Below are 18,745 nucleotides of genomic sequence, written 5' to 3'. Positions count from 1 at the left end.
TCTAGGTTGGTCATAATTTTCCTTTCAAGGAATAAGCGTCTTTTAATTTATTGGCTGCAATCACCATCTGCAGTGATTTTGGAGCCCCCAAAAATAAAGTCAGCCACTGTTTCCCCATCTATTTCCCATGAAGTGGTGGGACCATATGCCATGATTTCAGTTTTCTGAATGTTGAGCTTTAAGCCAACTTTTTCACTCTCTTCTTTCACTTTCATCAAGAAGCTTTTTGGAATGGAATATTACTCAGCCATAAAAGGGACGAATCTGAGTCAGTTCTAGTGAGATGGATGAACCTAGAGCCTGTCATACAGAGTGAAGTAAGTCAGAAAGAGAAGGAAATGGCAACCCACTCCAGTATTCTTCCCTGGAGAATTCCATGGACAAAGGAGCCTGGTGGGCTACAGTCTGTGGGGTCTCAGTGTTGGACAGGACTGAGCAACTAACACTTTCATTTTCACACATCAAAACGATAATCTTGTGGATGCAGCTGCTGCTAAGTTGCTTCAGTCGTGTCCTACTCTTTGTGACCCCATGGACTGTAGCCCACCAGGCTCCTCTGTCCATGGGATTCTCCAGTCAAGAAAACTGGAGTGGGTTGCCATGCCATCCTCCAGGGACTCTTCCCAGCTCAGGGATCAAACCTTCATCTCCTATGCTTCCTGCATTGGCAGGCAGATTCTTTACCACTGCATCACCTGGGAAGCCCAATATTGTGGATATGTTGTGTTAAATAAAATGTATTAGTAAAATTAATTTCACCTACTTCTTTCTAATTTCCTTAATATAATGATTAGAAAATTTTTAATTACATGTGCAACTTGCATTGTATTTCTTTTGGACAGCACTGATCCAGAGGTTCTGTGGGTGCCAGCAAAATCCCCCAACTGAAAAAACTGCTGGACCTTACCCCAAGCACGTGTCTCTGGGTAATGATTCCTGCAGAGGATACTGAAAAACACGCTGCTAAAATTGTCACAAGAAGCAAATGGATCCTGCCTAAATCGGGGAAAGAGTTCTTTGAAGCTTGTTACCATACGATCATCAGAGTGTTTCATTAAGTATTTCTGATCACAGATGTGGCGCATGATTAAAATATCATTTTTCTGGTCACCCTAGAGGCAAGGGTTATCTGAATATGGAGAGCAAAACAGCTTGTGGAGCTGTTGTATAAATGAAATTACTAGAAAGCAGTGCACTCGATTGCATATTGGCTTGGGGGCTTATTCTTATTAAAATGTTTAGATAGCAGTTTCTGTTCATTTCTGCAGAATTGCTCTCCAAATTAAAAACTTGGCTTGGCACACCAAAAGACCAGAGTCCCAGGAGAGGTTTATCCTCCTTTTTCCTTGTTATCCTGGCCTAAGCGTTTCAATGCTAGGCTGATAGGTAGTGCAGATTGACTGTATGCAGCAAATGTATTAAAATTTACTGCAGCCCCTCAAATTGGCACATTCCCACTTGCCTAAAAGAAGTCAGAACAGGCTTCAAAGAAATCAGAAAGTTCTATCTATAGAAAAGCAACAACTCTGTCTCCCTTTGGATAATTTTTGAAAACAATTTTTAATGAAAATTGGCCTTAATGGTTGAAGAAGTTTGCTGCAAAGAATGGACTTGTTATTAATAGATTGGAAACCATAAACATAATGAAAGGAAACACAAGCCTTCTCAGAATTCCTACTAATAACTGCTTAGTCAGTCAACAAGAGGGCAAAAGAATGAAGATTTGGTGTGTGACTACTTGATTCTGTATGTATATGTTCGGGTTCTCATCGTCAATGCTATGGCCACCTGGATGTGGCCATAGCACCAACTAGAAAGGTCGATTCTCACCTGGAGCCAGGAGACCACGCTCCCTGGGCACAGAGCCTCCCTCCCCCACCCCAGTTATATACTCACTGATGCACCCAGCCAGTGACAGGTGAAAAGAGTGCTGCTGGCATGACTGACGCCATGAGGCTGGAGATGCTTGTTATTTACAGCCTCTGAAAAGGGCTGGAGGGGAGGGTTGGAGGGAAGTGTGTGTGTGTGTGTGTGTGTGTGTGTGTGTGTGTGCATGCATGCGTGCCCAATAAGAGGAAGAAAACCACAATAGCGTTCTGTGATTCCGCTGACACATCCTTTCCGTCACCCTTTCAATCACCTGGTTAATGGGGACCACAGAGAGCAGAGTTAATGAGTGACCCTCGTCTCATGTTAACCGTCTGTTTCAAAGCCTTTCCTTTCATGAGTTCTCTGCCTTCACCCTTCCCATGTGGTGGGGCTATTACTGAGACAAGAAGTGGGTCTCCAGGAAGCTGAGAGTTGCTTTTCTGGAATGTTCCACGTTTCCTCAGTGAGGGATTCTCAACAGGCATGTTATCATGAAACAAGTCAAATAAATCTCTGAGCACAGGGCCTGACTTTGATAAAATGCTAAAAACAAACAGATACATACATGAGCCATTCTTTGTTACTCTTTTCACTCTGTTTATTGTTCTGTTGGAAGATTTGAAAGCATGGCGCAGAAAAACTCTTACCATTGAGAGATGTCAGTGTTTGGTTCATTCAGACCTGAAATAGGAGAAAGGAGGAAAGAAATGCCATCAAAAGACAGGAGAGAAAGGAAAGAGAAGAAAGAAAAAAATCAATATAAAATGAAAATGTTAAGAGACACTTTAAAGCATTTGAGGAATACAGAAGACGTTGCTGAGAGTCGTTTGTGCTTAGAGCTTCATGAAACACCCAGGGAATAGACACTGGTATAACAGAGACTCTTAGTCTCAAAGAGCCTACCTTTTATTTGGGGGAGCAGAATTGTTTATGAAAAGGTGGTCCACAGTTTAAGCTATAGCGGGTAGGATCAAAGAGGAGGTGGTGACTGCTGTCCCAAATAGTCAGGGTAGGGGGGAGGGAGCCCAGGAGGACTGACTGTGGGTTTGTTGGGGGGAATGGTGCTCTGCTCTGAGGTGAACTAGAGGATCCACAGCCATCAGCTTACCTGGATACGTCTTACCAGATCCTGGAGATTGGACTCATCTAGTTTTACAGAGTAGCTATGATCTAAGATGTGTATATATTACAACAAACATGAATGGATATATTAAGTGTTAGGAATGCAAACTTTCGTATGAGTTCTTAGCATAAGACACACAATTTGAAAGCAACATCTCCTTCTTTGTACTTGAGTCACCCTCCTCTGTAGTTTAAGGAGTCTATAGTGGAGATGTTTGAGAGACACTGGTCTGTGAACACAGGGAATCAGCAGAGATAATGAGTAAACCATTGTGACCAGAGAGAAAGATTTCCTGAAAGGAAGGTTCATGGGTTAGGTCGTGGAGACTCAGTTGCCAGGAAGTCTGTGGGATTTGGATAATCTCAGAGAGCTGTTGAAAGAGGGTTTTTTCTTCTTTGAGAGAGAGAGGGAGGGAATGATGTCTTGTGCAGAGTTTTAATAGAATAATCTGGCTGCTTTGTAGAAGACAACTTGAAAAAAGAACCAGCCAGACACGGGAGGAGAAACAAGCTGGAAATAATCAGTAGGTAAGGATGTCAATGGACTTCCCAGGTGGTGCTAGTGGTAAAAGAACCTGCCTGCCAGGGAAGGGAGACATAAGAGACTCAGGTTCGATCCCTGGGTTGGAAAGATCCCTTGGAGGAGGGCATGGCAACCCACTCTAGTATTCTTGCCTGGAGAATCTCATGGACAGAGGAGCCTGGTGGACTGCAGTCCATAGGGTCATGCAGAGTCAGACAAGACTGAAGCTACTTAGCATGCACACACACAATGTCTAAAGGTAAGACGGCACCTGGATTAAGATGGCAGCTGAGGGGCTGGAAGATGTAACATCATGAATAAAAAATGGGAACCATGAATGGTGGAATGAGAGCAGGGAATGGAGAGGGAGAATAAAGAGCTCCTGCTTTTGAACTTGGATGAAAGAAGACACACAGTTCAATTAGGTCCCTGTCATTCCCCCACCACATTCCAGGTCTGAGTCTAGGTGCCGGGCATCAGCAGTGACTAAGAGACAAGACCCATGCCCTCAAGGGATGTTCATCCCAATGGGAATCTTAAAGACTTGAAGGGGTAGAAGAAGCATCAGAGCAAAGTATAGGTGTTACTCGTTCAGTCGTGTCTGACTCTTTGCGACCCTATGAACTGTAGCCCACCAGGCTCCTCTGTCCATGGGATTCTTCAGGCAAGAACACTGGAGTGGGTAGCCATTCCCTTCTCCAGGGGATCTTCCTGATCCAGGGATCAAATCCAGGTCTTCCGTATTGCAGGCAGATTCTTTACCATCTGAGCCACCAGGGAAGCCTGGAGTAAAATGGGTCACAAAAACCCAAGAGGGGGCAGTTTCAACTTACAGTTGTGTGTAAAATTGTCGTGAGACATCAAAAGACACTGGAAAGCCACTTATAATAAGGAGAAATGAGAATCCCTAAATACCAGATCATCACCTTGATGACGTCTTTATCACTCTCTCACTGTGAGCCAGGTACTGTGCATGTGCTCTTTAGGCCTGATCTTATTCAATCCTTTAATGGCCCACAGGTGAGGACATCTGCCCAAAGATAAATGACTAGGAAGTATCACATCTGGGAGTCAAATTTGTCTATCTTATCTTAAAGCTATTATGGGGAAATCCCTGGTGGTCCAGTGGTTAGGACTTTGCACTTTCACTACCAGGCTCCCGGGTTCAACCTTGCTGGGGAACTAAGATCCCACAGGTCTCACAGTGGGGTCCAAAAAAAAAAAAAATTGTGAGCTGAATTTATCCAATAGGGCTGAGCACCACTCCAGTAGTTTGTGTTTATGACGTCACTGAGATATTTAAGGTGGGTGAGAGTTAGCTATATCCTCAGACCCCATTGTCATGTTATTAAGAAAACAATTATCAGGCCAAATCTGGACATAAGTACAGACTTTTATTAACGTTCTGTTGGAAGCATTTGAAAGCACTTGAAAGCATAGTGCTTCCCTGTCCTCCACTATCTGCTGGAGTTTGCTCAAGTTCCTGTCCATTGAGTTGGCATTAGGCAAGCAGGAATTTTAATTTTAATCAATTTGTGTGTAATCAGTTGTGTGTAATTTTAATCAATGACAGCACAGGACCGTCTTTGGCCTCAGGGCCATCCCTATGGACATGACCCCTGGCCGTACTAGACACTACAGCATGGATTGGGAGCACCTATACAGGTTTTTACCCAGTCTTCCAAACTGGAGTACCTTTAATTCTGCCATCGAGTCTATTTCTGACATTCATCATGTAAACTAACAAGTCTCTCATTTTCACCAATAAAAACTCATTTCTGACATTCACTATCTTAATTCACAAAGCCTCAGGTGATGCTGGAGATGTGAAGAGCCGACAGCTTTCTGATATGTTTCCAGCTGACCACCCCCTGAGGCTAAATTTTCTATTAGAGCAACTTAATGCCCCGAGAGTCAAGGCTTCAACTCATTCAAACTCATGTTTCCGTTCTCAGTGTCAAGCTCTTTTCAAGTAACTTACGGACATTGTAAAACAAACTCATGCTCTTAACTGCTACTCCGTAAAACCTGCCATTTAGATTTTTTAAAAATTGATAGAGATAAACTATAAAGTACCTGTATTATTTTTTTTTTTTGACCAGGGAATCTTAAACTCATGGCCCAGGCAAGAAACTAACAGATAACGATGACCAGCTTTTGTTATGGGCAAGACATTGCACCGAGAGCTTCATATTGTTGTTGTTTAGTCGCTAAGTTGTGTTTGACTCTTTTGTGACCCCATGGACTGTAGCCCGCCAGGCTCCTCTGTTCGTGGGCTTCTCCAGACAAGAATACTGGAGTGGGTTGCCATGTGCTCCTCCAGGGGATCTTCCTGTCCCAGGAATTGGACCCACGTCTGTCTCCTGCATTGGCAGATGGGTTCATTACCACTGAGCCAATGAGGAAGCCCAGAGGGGTCAGATACATCTGCTCATTTAATCTTCAAAATCAATAGATGAGTGACGTGTCATTAACCCACACCACTTTACAACCGAGATGAGTCTTAGAGAGATGTGATCCTGATCTCAGAGCTCAGAACTGATATATGTGTTTTCATGGTCTGGATCTCCAGGGTGGGAAAGCTTGAAAACCCTGAAATTATGCTCAAAATGTGCATGTGTGGACATCTGTGTTGTTCATGTTATTTCTGAGTATGGCTTCCCAGGTGGCTCAGGGGTTAAGAATCCACCTACCAGTGCAGGAGATGCAGGAGACACAGCTTTGATCCCTGGGCCAGGAAGATCCCCTGGAGAAGGGCATGGCAACCCACTCCAGTATTCTTGCCTGGAGAAGCCCGTGGACAGAGGAGCCTGGCGGGATACAGTCCATGGGGTCGAAGAGAGTTGGACATGACTGAGCACATACACTGATGGGGGTTGGGAGGGGCTTGGTAATGGTCTGTGACGTTGAAGGGGGTCTCCAAGGCTTTTACCACGGGGTCTGAATCGGTTCAGCCAGGATCCAGCTGCCCATTATAAGTCATCATCCTAATGGAGGCTAGAAGCAGATGCTTCATTTCCTCTTCCGCAGACAGACATATTGAGCTGGGTCTTTTCATCTAAAAACCCAGCATCGTTGTCCTAATTTATGGAAAGTATGTCAGGTAAGAAAAATCACATTCATAAGAAGTCAATTGATTCTTTGTATTTTCCAGTGTAGGACCTTACTCAAAGAATGGGATGGCTCCTCACAGGTGAAAAATAAAAACCTAAGTCTTTTTCTTACTGTTTGTTAAGGAAATGGACTTGAAGGAATTTTCCTGATAATGACCTTGCAATCCTTCCAGACCTGATAGGGATTTCTAAATTTATATGGTTTCTGGCTGTTTGAAAAAATAACCTATTCCCCATATTTATTTATACCAAAGCAAAATGATCATGTTTGCCTTCCTTTGGCGAGGTATTGACAGAACAGATAATTGAGCTATCTTACTGTCACTGAGGGCTTCCCTGGTGGCTCAGATGACAAAGAATTCACCTGCAATGCAACAGACCTGGGTTTGATCCTGGAGTCAGGAAGATCCCCTGGAGAAGGAAATGGCAACCCACTCCAGTATTCTTGTCTGGAGAACCCCATGAACAGAGGAGCCTGGCAGGCTATAGTCCATGGGGTCAGAAAGTGTCAGACACGACTGAGCAACTAAGCAGGCACTGTCAATAAAAATCAAACTGACTTGAAAAACAAGACAAGTAGAAATAGAAGAAGTAAACTTTGAAAAAGTACTTTATCCTTCTATCTTCCTTCTGAGGTCTCTTGAGTCTTCCTGAAACAGTATTTCAGGAATTAGTACAAAAAGAAAATATATGGTTTCTCTGATTGCTTCTCAAGTTACACACATTTATCTTAAAAATTGCCCAAATTTTTTATAGAAAAAGGTGTATAAATTTTGCAAAAACTTGAAGCATATTGCCCAGCAACCCACCACTTTACCACCTGGCTTTTACTCTAGAAAAGAGGCTAAAACAAAGTAAATGCCTGACTGTCCTTTCAGGCTCATCCACCCCTCATACCAAGAATTCCTGTGAACACTGGAGGTTTGCTCCTTATAATATGAGGATTTGTTTATATTAATGCAGAAATTCATGAATTTCCTACTCTAATGCTGGGGTGTGCAGAATTGAAAACTATTTCAGGTTAGTAGATCAGACCTGAGAGAGAAATTGGTGTGGAAATCGATTTTTCCAAAGCCTCCACATTTCAAATGCAAAACTGCTTTTATCTGGTTACTTCTGGGGAAATAACAGCTGGGAGGTAATGAATGGGAAGAGACATGGAGATATCTAGGCTCCGTGTTGGCCCTAATTCCCCTGCCACCACCAGCCCTAGGGAATGCTGGTCGTGAGTCTAAGCTCCTGGAAAAAGTCTCCTCCTACAGTCAGCCCATGGCCAGTGGGCATCAGGGTTACTTGCTCAGAGGTTTTCATGGTTGTTGCTGCTTCATACACATCTTCTTGATCCCCAGCTTCCTTGGGACCCTCAGTCCCTATACATATGTGAACCCCAGCAAAAAGGGAGACATTTCAGGCTGGAAGACAGTAAGAGGGCCTTTCAAAATGAATGGCTTCCTCCTTCTTCCAACACTTAGATCATCTCCATTCCCCATTCTCCTCTAAGTATTTCATTTCTGTTTATACCCAAGCTCCACAACTAGACTGTAAATTCCACGAGACAGAAGCTTTTATCTCGCCTTTCTCATGTTATTTCAGCCACAAGCTGTGAATACAGCAGACACCCACTGAGTACTGATAGATTAATTCCTTCCTTTGATGTGGCAGGAGCTTTTGTGCATGTTGTATTTTCCTTAGCAGATGGAAAGCTTCATGAGGACCGGAAGTATGTATGAATCATTTTTGCATCTTGTGCAATATCCAATTTAATTATCTATCAGACTAAGTGGAGAGACTGCAATAGATAAGGAAGAGATGAGTGGACCGAATTGAGGGAGATTGCACCAGATTAATTTCTAACTTTGGGAAATGGGGAAGGGGCGGTTTTTAGTTTTTCTTCCTGGCGTGGGAGTATTTCCCTGACGAGGTCTGATCATGCTCATCTCTCGGAACACTTTCTTCATTTGACTTTCTTCTCGCTTCATCCTGTTCCTCCCCAGCCTCTGCAGGGTTGGAGGTTAGCTACTCTCAAGAAGGAGAGCTCAGCCTGGGGGGAGAATCTCCTGGATGTACTCTTACATCTACGCCGAATTCCTTGGTGTGCGTATTTACATTGGTCAATTTCTAAAACAAAAAAAAAAAAAAAAAAAAATTCCTACCAGAAAAGATCCCCTCTTTTAAAAAAAGAAAAACCTGGTTTAAATCTCCAGTTTCCCCCATCTCCATTTAACATGTTCACAACAAAACTCCTGATGTCCCCAACCCTCCACCCCACTCCACTCCCATTGTCCTCACCTCAGTAAATAGCAACTCAGTACTTACTTCTCAGGATGAAGCCTTGGGATCACCTTCCACTCCTCTTTCTCTCATTCTGCACATCTATCCTTAGAAAATCCTGTTGGTTTTTACCTTCAAAAGAGATAAAAACCTGGCCATTTTGTCCCCTCTGCCACCTCCACTCTGATCAAAGCTCCCACTGTCACCGCACTGTAAACTCCTGAAGGCACAGACCTGGTCTGTTTGGTTCATCGTGTATCTTCAGTTCCTGAAACATTGCTCGGCACATAGTAGGTGCTCAGTCAGTATTTAATGAGTAAATCTCTTCCCTGGATGTTTGCAGTAATCCTTTAACTCTGGATTTCTCAACCTTGGCACAACTGACATTTGGAGCTGGATAACTCTCTGTTGGGGGGCTTCGTGTGCAGTGCAAAAGGGTTGGCAGGGTCCCTGACTGATCCTCACCCAGCTGCCAGTCATCCACTCCCCTCCTCCCCAACCAGACCACCACTCTGGCTGGTCTTCCCCTTGCATGCTCATCCCCTGCAGTCCCTGAGTAGCCAGAGTGACTCTCGAAAACGGTCAGTCAAACCATGGCTTCCTGTTGACTCAGAGTGAAATCCCAGCACCTCACAGCACCTGCAAGTCCTCTCTCTTCCCTGACCCAGGCCCTGCCCACTGCTGCCCCATCTTAGACCCAGTTCTGCTGGTCTTCTGGACACACCAGGCACGTTCTTGCCTCAGACCTCACTGCCTGCCATCCCACAGCCTGAACTCTTGGGCTCCCTCTGGAGCCTGTGGAGCTTCTGTTCGATCCTCAGCTCCTACCCCTCCCTTTCTCTGTGCCTCTGCTGTCCTCACCGCCTCTTCATAGACAGATGTGCCCAGAATGGGGCCTGGAGGTGGTTAGGTGTTGGGTGAATGGCCAGTGGATGGGTGGGTGGACACAGGAGACAGTGGTTCTATCACGGGTCCTCCTCCACCTTCTGTCTTCGGCTCACTCCTGTCTTGCCAAGTCACTCCCTGGTTCTGTTTCCTCTTGACTCTGAAATACGACCAGAATTCAACCAATGAAATAAAAGAAAGAACACAGACAACCGAAAGCCTCACGGGGAATACCTTCCAGAAACCTGGCCCCTGTGTCCCCCCATACCACATGCATGCTCAGTCATGTCCGACTCTTTGTGAGCCTATGGACTGTGGCCCACCACGCTCCTGTCTGCGGGGTTCCCTAGGCAAGAATACTGGAGCAGGTTGCCATTTCCTTCTCCAGGGGATCCTCCCAACTCAGGGATCGAACCTGTGTCTCCTACATCTCCTCCCTTGGCAGGCAGGTTCTTTACCACCAGCGCCACCTGAGTTTTTGTGTCGCTGGGTTTATTTGGAATCATCAGCACCGCTTAGTGAGTGTGGAGGTGGATTGCCAGTGTCCATCCAGTCATCCTCTGACCCCGTGTGTGCTCATGGGCAAGGATATCTTCTATCTGTGCCCCAGGCCCTAACCTCTGACATGGGATGATGACATGACAGAATTCCCAGGGCTGATGTGAGGATTAAGGGGCTGAATCACACATGTGAAGTGCTTAGCCAGGTAGTGCTGCTGCTGCTGCTAAGTCGCTTCAGTCGTGTCTGACTCTGTGTGACCCCTTAGACGGCAGCCCACCATGCTCCGCCACCCCTGGGATTCTCCAGGCAAGAACAATGGAGTGGGCTGCCATTTCCTTCTCCAATGCATGAAAGTGAAAAGTGAAAGTGAAGTTGCTCAGTCGTGTCCAACTCTTCGCGACCCCTTGGACTGCAGCCCACCAGGCTCCTCCGTCCATGGGATTTTCCAGGCAAGAGTACTGGAGTGCAGTGCCACTGCCTTCTCCGAGCCAGGTAGTGAGCCCTGGATAAATACTTGTTCCGAGTCTGTGTATATGAGGATTTGGTGCCTGGTAATAATTCTGAAAGAGATGGGAATACCAGACCACCTAACCTGCCTCTTGAGAAACCTGTATGCAGGTCAGGAAGCAACAGTTAGAACTGGACATGGAACAACAGACTGGTTCCAAATAGGAAAAGGAGTACGTCAAGGCTGTATATTGTCACCCTGCTTATTTAACTTATATGCAGAGTACATCATGAGAAACACTGGGCTGGAAGAAGCACAAGCTGGAATCAAGATTGCCGGGAGAAATATCAATAACCTCAGATATGCAGATGACACCACCTTTATGGCAGAAAGTGAAGAAGAACTAAAGAGCCTCTTGATGAAAGTGAAAAAGGAGAGTGAAAAAGTTGGCTTAAAGCTCAACATTCAGAAAACAAAGAGCATGGCATCCGGTCCCATCATTTCATGGGGAAACAGTGGAAACAGTGGCTGGCTTTATTTTGGGGGGCTCCAAAATCACTGCAGATGGTGATTGCAGCCATGAAATTAAAAAACACTTACTCCTTGGAAGGAAAGTTATAACCAACCTAGACAGCATATTAAAAAGCAGACATTACTTTGCCAACAAAGGTCCATCCAGTCAAGGCTATGGTTTTTCTAGTGGTCATGTATGGATGTGAGAGTTGGACTATGAAGAAAGCTGAGTGCCAAAGAATTGATGCTTTTGAACTGTGGTGTTGGAGAAGACTCTTGAGAGTCACTTGGACTGCAAGGAGATCCAACCAGTCCACCCTAAAGGAGATCAGTCCTTGGTGTTCATTGGAAGGACTGATGTTGAAGCTGAAACTCCAGTACTTTGGCCACCTGATGCAAAGAGCTGACTCATTGGAAAAGACCCTGATGCTGGGAGGGATTGGGGGCAGGAGGAGAAGGGGATGACAGAGGGTGAGATGGTTGGATGACATCACCGACTTAATGGACAGGGTTTGGGTGGACTCTGGAAGTTGGTGATGGACAGGGAGGCCTGTCGTGCTGCGGTTCATGGGGTCGCAAAGAGTTACTCACAACTGAGAGACTGAACTGAACTGAATAAGATGAGCTTCCAAAAGTTTCTGCAAAACCTTCGTTCAGTCAGTCTACAGGTATTGACAGCCTGCCATGTGCCGTGTTGTTCCAGGTGCTGGGGAAATGGGTCAAATAGGACAAACAGGGTCCCTGTCTTCTTGGAGTTTGCATCCTGTTTTGAGGATATAGCCAATAAGCAAATAAACAAAGATCAGATGGTAGTAAGTGCTACGATTAAAATAAAACAGGGTGATGGGGGAGAATGGCTACCTGTATATGTATGGCTGAGTCCCGTCTCTTCTCACCTGAAATGACCACAACATTGTTAATTGGCCATACTCCAATACAAAGTAAAAAGTTTAAAGTTTGGGGAAAAAAAACAGGGTGATAGCATGGTGAGGTATGAAGGGAGAGAGTTCCTTTAGGTTTCATGATCTGGACAAGTAACTTCGAAAGGCAGTTTTTGTGCTGTTTTCTGCATGACAGCAAGGTAGTAGCCAGGCAAACACCGGAGGGTCAGGATTTTCCAAGCACAGTAGCCAGCTCATGGGGAGCCCTAAGCAGGGGTGGAGCTTCATGTATTTGAGGAGAAGAAAGAAGGCCAGGATCAGTGGGGTGGGTGGAGTGATGGTGATGGGGAGACTGGGAGGGAATGAGGTCAGAGAGACGGAGTCAGGGGGCACTGGAGACCACAGTGGAGGGATTGGCTATTTTGTTCAAGGGGTTGGGACTCACTGGAAGGTTTAAAGGGGGATGGCATTTTCCAAAGGCTCCTCTGCCTGCTGGGTGGGGAACAGACCGCAGAGGGGCACACGTGAAAATCAGGGCTCCCATGGGGCACCGTGACGAGGAAAGCACGTGAGTGGTGGGCGTGGTGAGGGCGGAGGTCCTGTCTGTGAGACGCTCAGAGGCTCTCAGTCCTGTCATGGACAGGAGGCATCAGTGCCCAGCGAGGCTGTGGTCCATGTACCTGACTTGTCCTCTTGAGCCCGAGGGAGCCGGACTTAGCCCTTCTGGACTTTCTCCTCCCCAAGAAGATTTTTTAAAATTCATTTCCTTTTAATTGGAGGATAATTACTTTACAACATTGTGTTGGTTTCTGCCATACATCTGCCATGAATCAGCCACAGGTATCTATATGTCCCCTCCTTCTTGAACCTCCCTCCCACCTCCCACCCCTAAGAAGATTTCCATGTAAAATTATGTGATCAGTATCGTGGAAAAGAGTGAAGCTAGACTCCCTTTGCTTCTAGAGCTTTCTCCCATGGCTCCCAGGACTAATAAGAAAATAAACTAAAATAGTGTTGAATCTGCAGGGAGAAAAAAGCGTCTTTACAATCGCTGACCAAGAATTCTATGCTGACAATGGATTTGTTTATTAAATAGCAAGTTTTTGACAGTGACAATAACTACATGTAGAAAATGTTTGTTTTAAGAATCTTGATAAAAATACACAGAGACTTCTTCCAAAGGTTATAAGCAGAAAGGCTGCTTGTTCTCCCCATTTTATAAATTTTATTCTGAATAAGAGTGTATGTTTCACATTTAATAAACAGTCACCAGGTTGGAAGGATTTCTTTTCTGGATCTAGTAGTGGTGGTGGTTTGGTTGCTAAGTCATGTCCTACTCTTGCGAGCCCATGGACGGTAGCCCGCCAGGCTCCCTGTCCATGGGATTTCCCTCTAGGAGACCAAAGGCCAAAGGGGTTTTTTAAGTTTTGTTTTGGTTTGGTTTGTACGGGCTTCCCTGGTGGCTCAGATGGTAAAGAAATCGCCTGAAATGCAGGAGACCTGGGTTTGAACCCTGGGTTGGGAAGATCCCTTGGAGAAGGGAATGGCTACCCACTCCAGTATTCTTGCCTGGAAAATTCCATGGACAGAGGAGCCTGGCAGGCTACAGTCCATGGGGTCACAAAGAGTCAGACATGACTGAGTGACTTTCACTTTCATGTGAGGGTTTTGGTTTTTTTTTTCTGTTCTAATTTACACCACTATTTATAGACCAGCCATTTTCTATACTTAGAATACTTTCCAAAATTCAGGGAAGAGGTCCAGTGGAGTTGCTAGAGGTCTTCTGCTTCCTGGCTCTTGAGACAAAGTGAACCGCTGCTGATCTCTGAAGCAGTGGTCTTTGATCAGCTCACATCAGAGGTCTCCCCCATTTGTCCCTATAACATCACTTACTGGGCAGCCAGGATGAGGGTTGTCAGGTCAAATACAAAAGTTCAATTTGAATTTAAGATTTTAAAAAGTGAATAGTATTTTAGTATAAGTGTGTCCCCAACATCACAAGGGCAGATAATAGTCATTTATTTGAAATTAAAATTGAACTGGGCACCCAGTCTGTTCTCTTATTTAATTAAGTGGCATCTTGAACTGTGGTTGGGGCTGGGTGGGAAGCATTTCCAGCAGTGGCAGACACTCACGCCACACATCTGCTGCCTCCTTGAGCCTGTCCATCTCTGCTCACTTGCTCTTCCCCACCCAGCTGGTCTTGCCAACATACAGCAAGAGGCTGTTATCACTGGAGTGAGCAACTCTCTCTCTTTACCATCTTTCTCATGTCTCAGACTCCCATGTCTATATTTAGGACACTCCCCCCTTCTCTGCCCTGTAGTAGAAGCCATTATCCATCCATCCATCCACCCATCTATCTATCCATTCATCTGTTTATCCATCTATCCACCCATCCATTTATCCATCCATCCATCTATCCAACCATTCAATAAGTATTTACACATCTTTTAAGTACCGGGCGTCATGCAGCAAAGCTGTAATCTCTCTGGGGACACGTTAAGTGAGCAATTAATGGTCTGTCTTGGAGCTAACTTCTTGGATGCAGCTGTTGTGAAGAACAGAAAGCTCTGATCCCAGCATCTCTGGACCTTTCCAAGTGAGTCTGCATACCTCAGATGCTACCTCAGGGCCAGTGGCCCTGGCACTAGTCCTGTGAAATGGAGTACAGAGAACCTGAAAGCGCCCTATCCCATTACATCAGTCAGGGAAGGCTACTTGTATCAAACAGATCTCAACATGTGTAGTCACAAGAGAAGTTTGCTTCTTGTTCAAGTAATACTCTTGGGCAGGGGCAGAGGTTTGTGGGCAACCCAATTCAGCACAGTTATTCAGGGGCTTGGCTTGGCAGAGTTCTTACCTCTTTACCAGTAGTCACTTCTAAGCTTGCCCAGAGTCATCATCATTTCAGCCAGCTAGGAGAGCATGGTGGCATGCATGGGAGACTTTGAAGACCCACTTTGGAAGAGGCTCACATCACTTCTACTCAGATCCCTTAGCTACTAGCCACATGGCCACGCCTAGTTGCAGGGGACGCCAGGAAGTGTGTGTCCAGGAAGATGATTAGAACATGGATTTGGTTAACTGCTCTGAACCTCAGCTTCCTCATCTATCAAATACTCCACTGATGTTCCTCAAAGTCGGTTGGTAAAATCTCTGCTGGGACCCGCTGTCGGCAGGTCTGACAACAGTCCCTGGTATCCCTTCCCCGATGTCAGACCTCCTTACACCCTGCCAAAGCCACTCTGTGGGTGAAGGAGAACTGAGCCGTGTTTGTTTCCCCATCCTGCCTGCTTCTTGGTTCTGCCTTTTCAACCTGCTGCCGAGACTGAAGACCCTTCATCTGACAGGGTGTGCTCCAGCAGTGCATTGACTGGCTGGCGTCTTGGGAATATTGAGTGCCTTCCTCTATAGAAGCAGCTGTAGGTGGGGTGGTTAGATGCCCACCAAAGCCCAGCCCCCATCTTCTGGCCTAAGGGGTGGGCTGCAGGGAGGCCCTGGCACCTGGGCAGTTCCCATGGCAGCATCTCAGGAGGCTCAGCAGCAGGGAGTGGAGGTGGAGTACAGAGTACCCCCCTCACTGCCAAAGCTTTGTGAGTGGCTGGTTCCCATGGCAACTGTGGGGTGGCCTTCACAACAGCCAGGAACTGTGGCCCTGGCTAGAAGCTGACAGTGAGTAAGCCCAGAGCCGCCTGTGGCCGCAATGTGGAGCAGGGCGCCTTTCAAGCCAGGCTGTTTCCATTACCAGCAGGCCCTGAATAGCTCTGTTTCTATCTCATTGAAAGAAACATTTACTGAGCATCTGTACGCCAGACACTGTTGTGGGAGCTCAGAACCGAGAAGAAGATGGTCACTGGCCCTGGCTTAGCAGGGCTCCTGGCCTGGAGGGGTTGGACAAACCTCCACGCAGAGGAGCAGTGCCCATGTGACCCAGGCAGGAAGGAGGGGGCGGGAAGACTCTGGGAAGACGAGAGGCAAGAGGATGAATAGGTTTCAGGAGGAAGGGAGAAGGTTTGGTCTAAACAGCACCTTCAGGGCTTCCCTGGTAGTTCAGTGGTAAAGAATCCGCTTGCCAATGCAGGGAACACAGGTTCGATCCTTGGGTTGGGAAGATCCCACATGCTGTGAAGCAACTAAGCCCGTGTACCACAGTTATGGAGCCTGTGTTCCAGAGCCCAGGAACCGCAACTGCTGAAGCCCACGCAGCAACTACTGACGCCCATGTGCTGCCACTTCTGAAGCCGGAGCACCCTGGGAAGCCCGAGTGCCCTACAGCCTGTGGTCTGCAACAAGAGAAGCCGTTGCAAAGAGGCTGTGTGCGGAGACAGCTTACTACCAAGGCCAGGTCTGGATCTTCTGTCCTCTGGAGACTGGAATAGTGTTCTGCTCGGCTTCTCCACTGGACCATCTTTCCACCCCTCACCTGTGTGCCCCTGATGGCTAAATGTCATCCCTAGGGCCACTTGCATCCTCTTTACCTGCTGGGCCTCCGCCTGGAGTGGCCACTGATTGGACAGTGACTACAAGCATTTCAAACTTGAGCTCTTTGTCCTTGACGGTAGCATCTCACCAGAGCGTCCCAGGTAGCAGTTGAAGGTGGATTTGTGTGCTTTGCATTTTTCTCTGCACACTTTGGGTTCTTAATAAATGCAGTAAATTCCCAAGTAGGGCCCCCCAAACTCAGTCTCATAAAATCCGGGCTTGTGTTATAATGGGGTAGGTGGAATGCTCAGGGGCGCTTGGTGCCAAGGGCAAGAAATCAATCACCCCTCTATAGCCATCTGATCCTCCATTATGGTGGGTGCGTTATCTTGGGACTTCATTATGTACAGAATAAAGACATCATCTCTGCCAAGTGCACAGGAAGCAAACTCTACCTGCAGATCTTGCAGACACAGTTAGTGTGGCGATGAGAGATTCAGATGGTGGGGTCATGGTTCGAGCTGGGGAGGTGGTCCTGGGGAAAGTCCCGACCTCAGTACTACACTGGTCCTGTGCCCTGAGCCAGGTGTCCATGGGTGGACGCTGCTGCCTCTGGTGCCCACCGGCAGAGCCCTGGGGTCAAGCAGTGGGGGTGTTGAGCCCCCAGGCCAGTGCCTGGATGCCCCCTCCCCCAAGTGCCCTCCTCAATCTGGGCAGGCCTCCTGGATCTCATCAGGCCACAGCTGCCTGGCAGTCTGGACGCAAGAGCAGAGTGTGGCCTGGTTCCCATCGCTGGAGTGCTGAGTCGGCCCGTAATCATTGTCAGAGGGCACATTCCAGGTCTGTGGTTTAAGAGGAGAGCATGCTTTTGTCTACAGTCGAGGAGCCATCCCCCTCTGGGTGTTTAATGCTTCTCTGAGGCTCAGCACCACTCCTCCTCCGGTCTAGACCTGACCATCCGGCTTTGATTTCAGACACAGGCTGGCAGGATGCTGGGAGGGGCATGGGGCCCCCATCTCCCCCCACTGCCTCACCAGTCTGGTTCTGCCTCCGATCTTAAACGTGCAGATGTGGCCAGATGAATGTGCACCGCGTGGATTCCCCAGGGAGCGCAGGACTCTGTGTCTTTACTGAAAACACCTAATAAACCGCGGGCCTCAAGGCTGTTTCAGGGCAGGGCTTGAATGTGGCCCTCTTCAGCCTGCCAGGGTGCCTCTGACCACATCACTGCTTGCGGTCCACACAGACACGACTCCCTGAAGCCCCAGAAGGGAGCAGAGGCGGGTCCAGTCTGCTCTCCGTGTGCCAGGTGGGTTCTCTGTAGTAAGCGCTCTGCTCTGCACCAGATGACATAGGGGAGACCACCTGTCACCAGGGATGGGGAGGCAGATGAGCTGTGGATCCCAGCCAGGCATCCACTCACCCATGGGAGGCTCTGAAAGCTCGCTGGCTGAGGTTCAGGGTGCACCCTGGCGTGAAAGGAAGAGTCTGTCTGAGTGCGGTGAACACTTTGCTAGGTTACAGCCAGCCCAGTGGTAACAGCCAGTTATCCCATAATGAAGCGCTGAGAGAATTTCTATTGGCCAGAGAGCCAGAAAATGAAGGCCTGCGTGTTAAACGGCTTCACCAAAGAGGAAATGCGTGTTGGAGCTATAGGGAGGTTGTGTGGTCCCTGAGGCCGGGAGAAGGCAGGCCCAGGACTGGGCTGACTCACGCTCGGAGGGTAGCCTTCGAGCCGATGGACACATGCACAGCCAGCTAGCCGGCCACAAGTCAGGGCCGCTCCCGGCGCTCAGGAATCTGGGGTCAATTAGGGATCCATAGTGCCAGAGCATCTAAAACTACTGCAGACAGCAGAGCGGGCTCTGCTGTAACAGAAGAGGAATGCAGAATGCACGGGTACAATTGTGCAGTCCCTAAAGTAAATCAACGTTCTCCCTGCCCCCACTCCCATCCCTGCAAGGCCTTTTTCTCCACGAGCAGGATTGCCCGTGGCTAAGTCTGAGCCACACAATGACCACCGACTCCATCACTTACCCTTTGCCGTGGGTGCAGAAGTCACAGTCATTTAGGGGAGGTGTCTGTCAGCTTCGGAAGGGCCACTGATAACTCTCCTCCTCTGATTTCACCCACACGGGATGTTGTTCAGCTAGAGGTTTCTGTGATTCTTTGACCAGAATGTGAGGTCTTTATT

Source organism: Cervus canadensis, chromosome 9 (assembly GCF_019320065.1).
Source record: "Cervus canadensis isolate Bull #8, Minnesota chromosome 9, ASM1932006v1, whole genome shotgun sequence".
In the NCBI taxonomy this organism is placed as follows: Eukaryota; Metazoa; Chordata; class Mammalia; order Artiodactyla; family Cervidae; genus Cervus; species Cervus canadensis.
The sequence above is the reverse complement of the archived record's forward strand: the minus strand, read 5'-3'. Positions refer to the sequence as shown.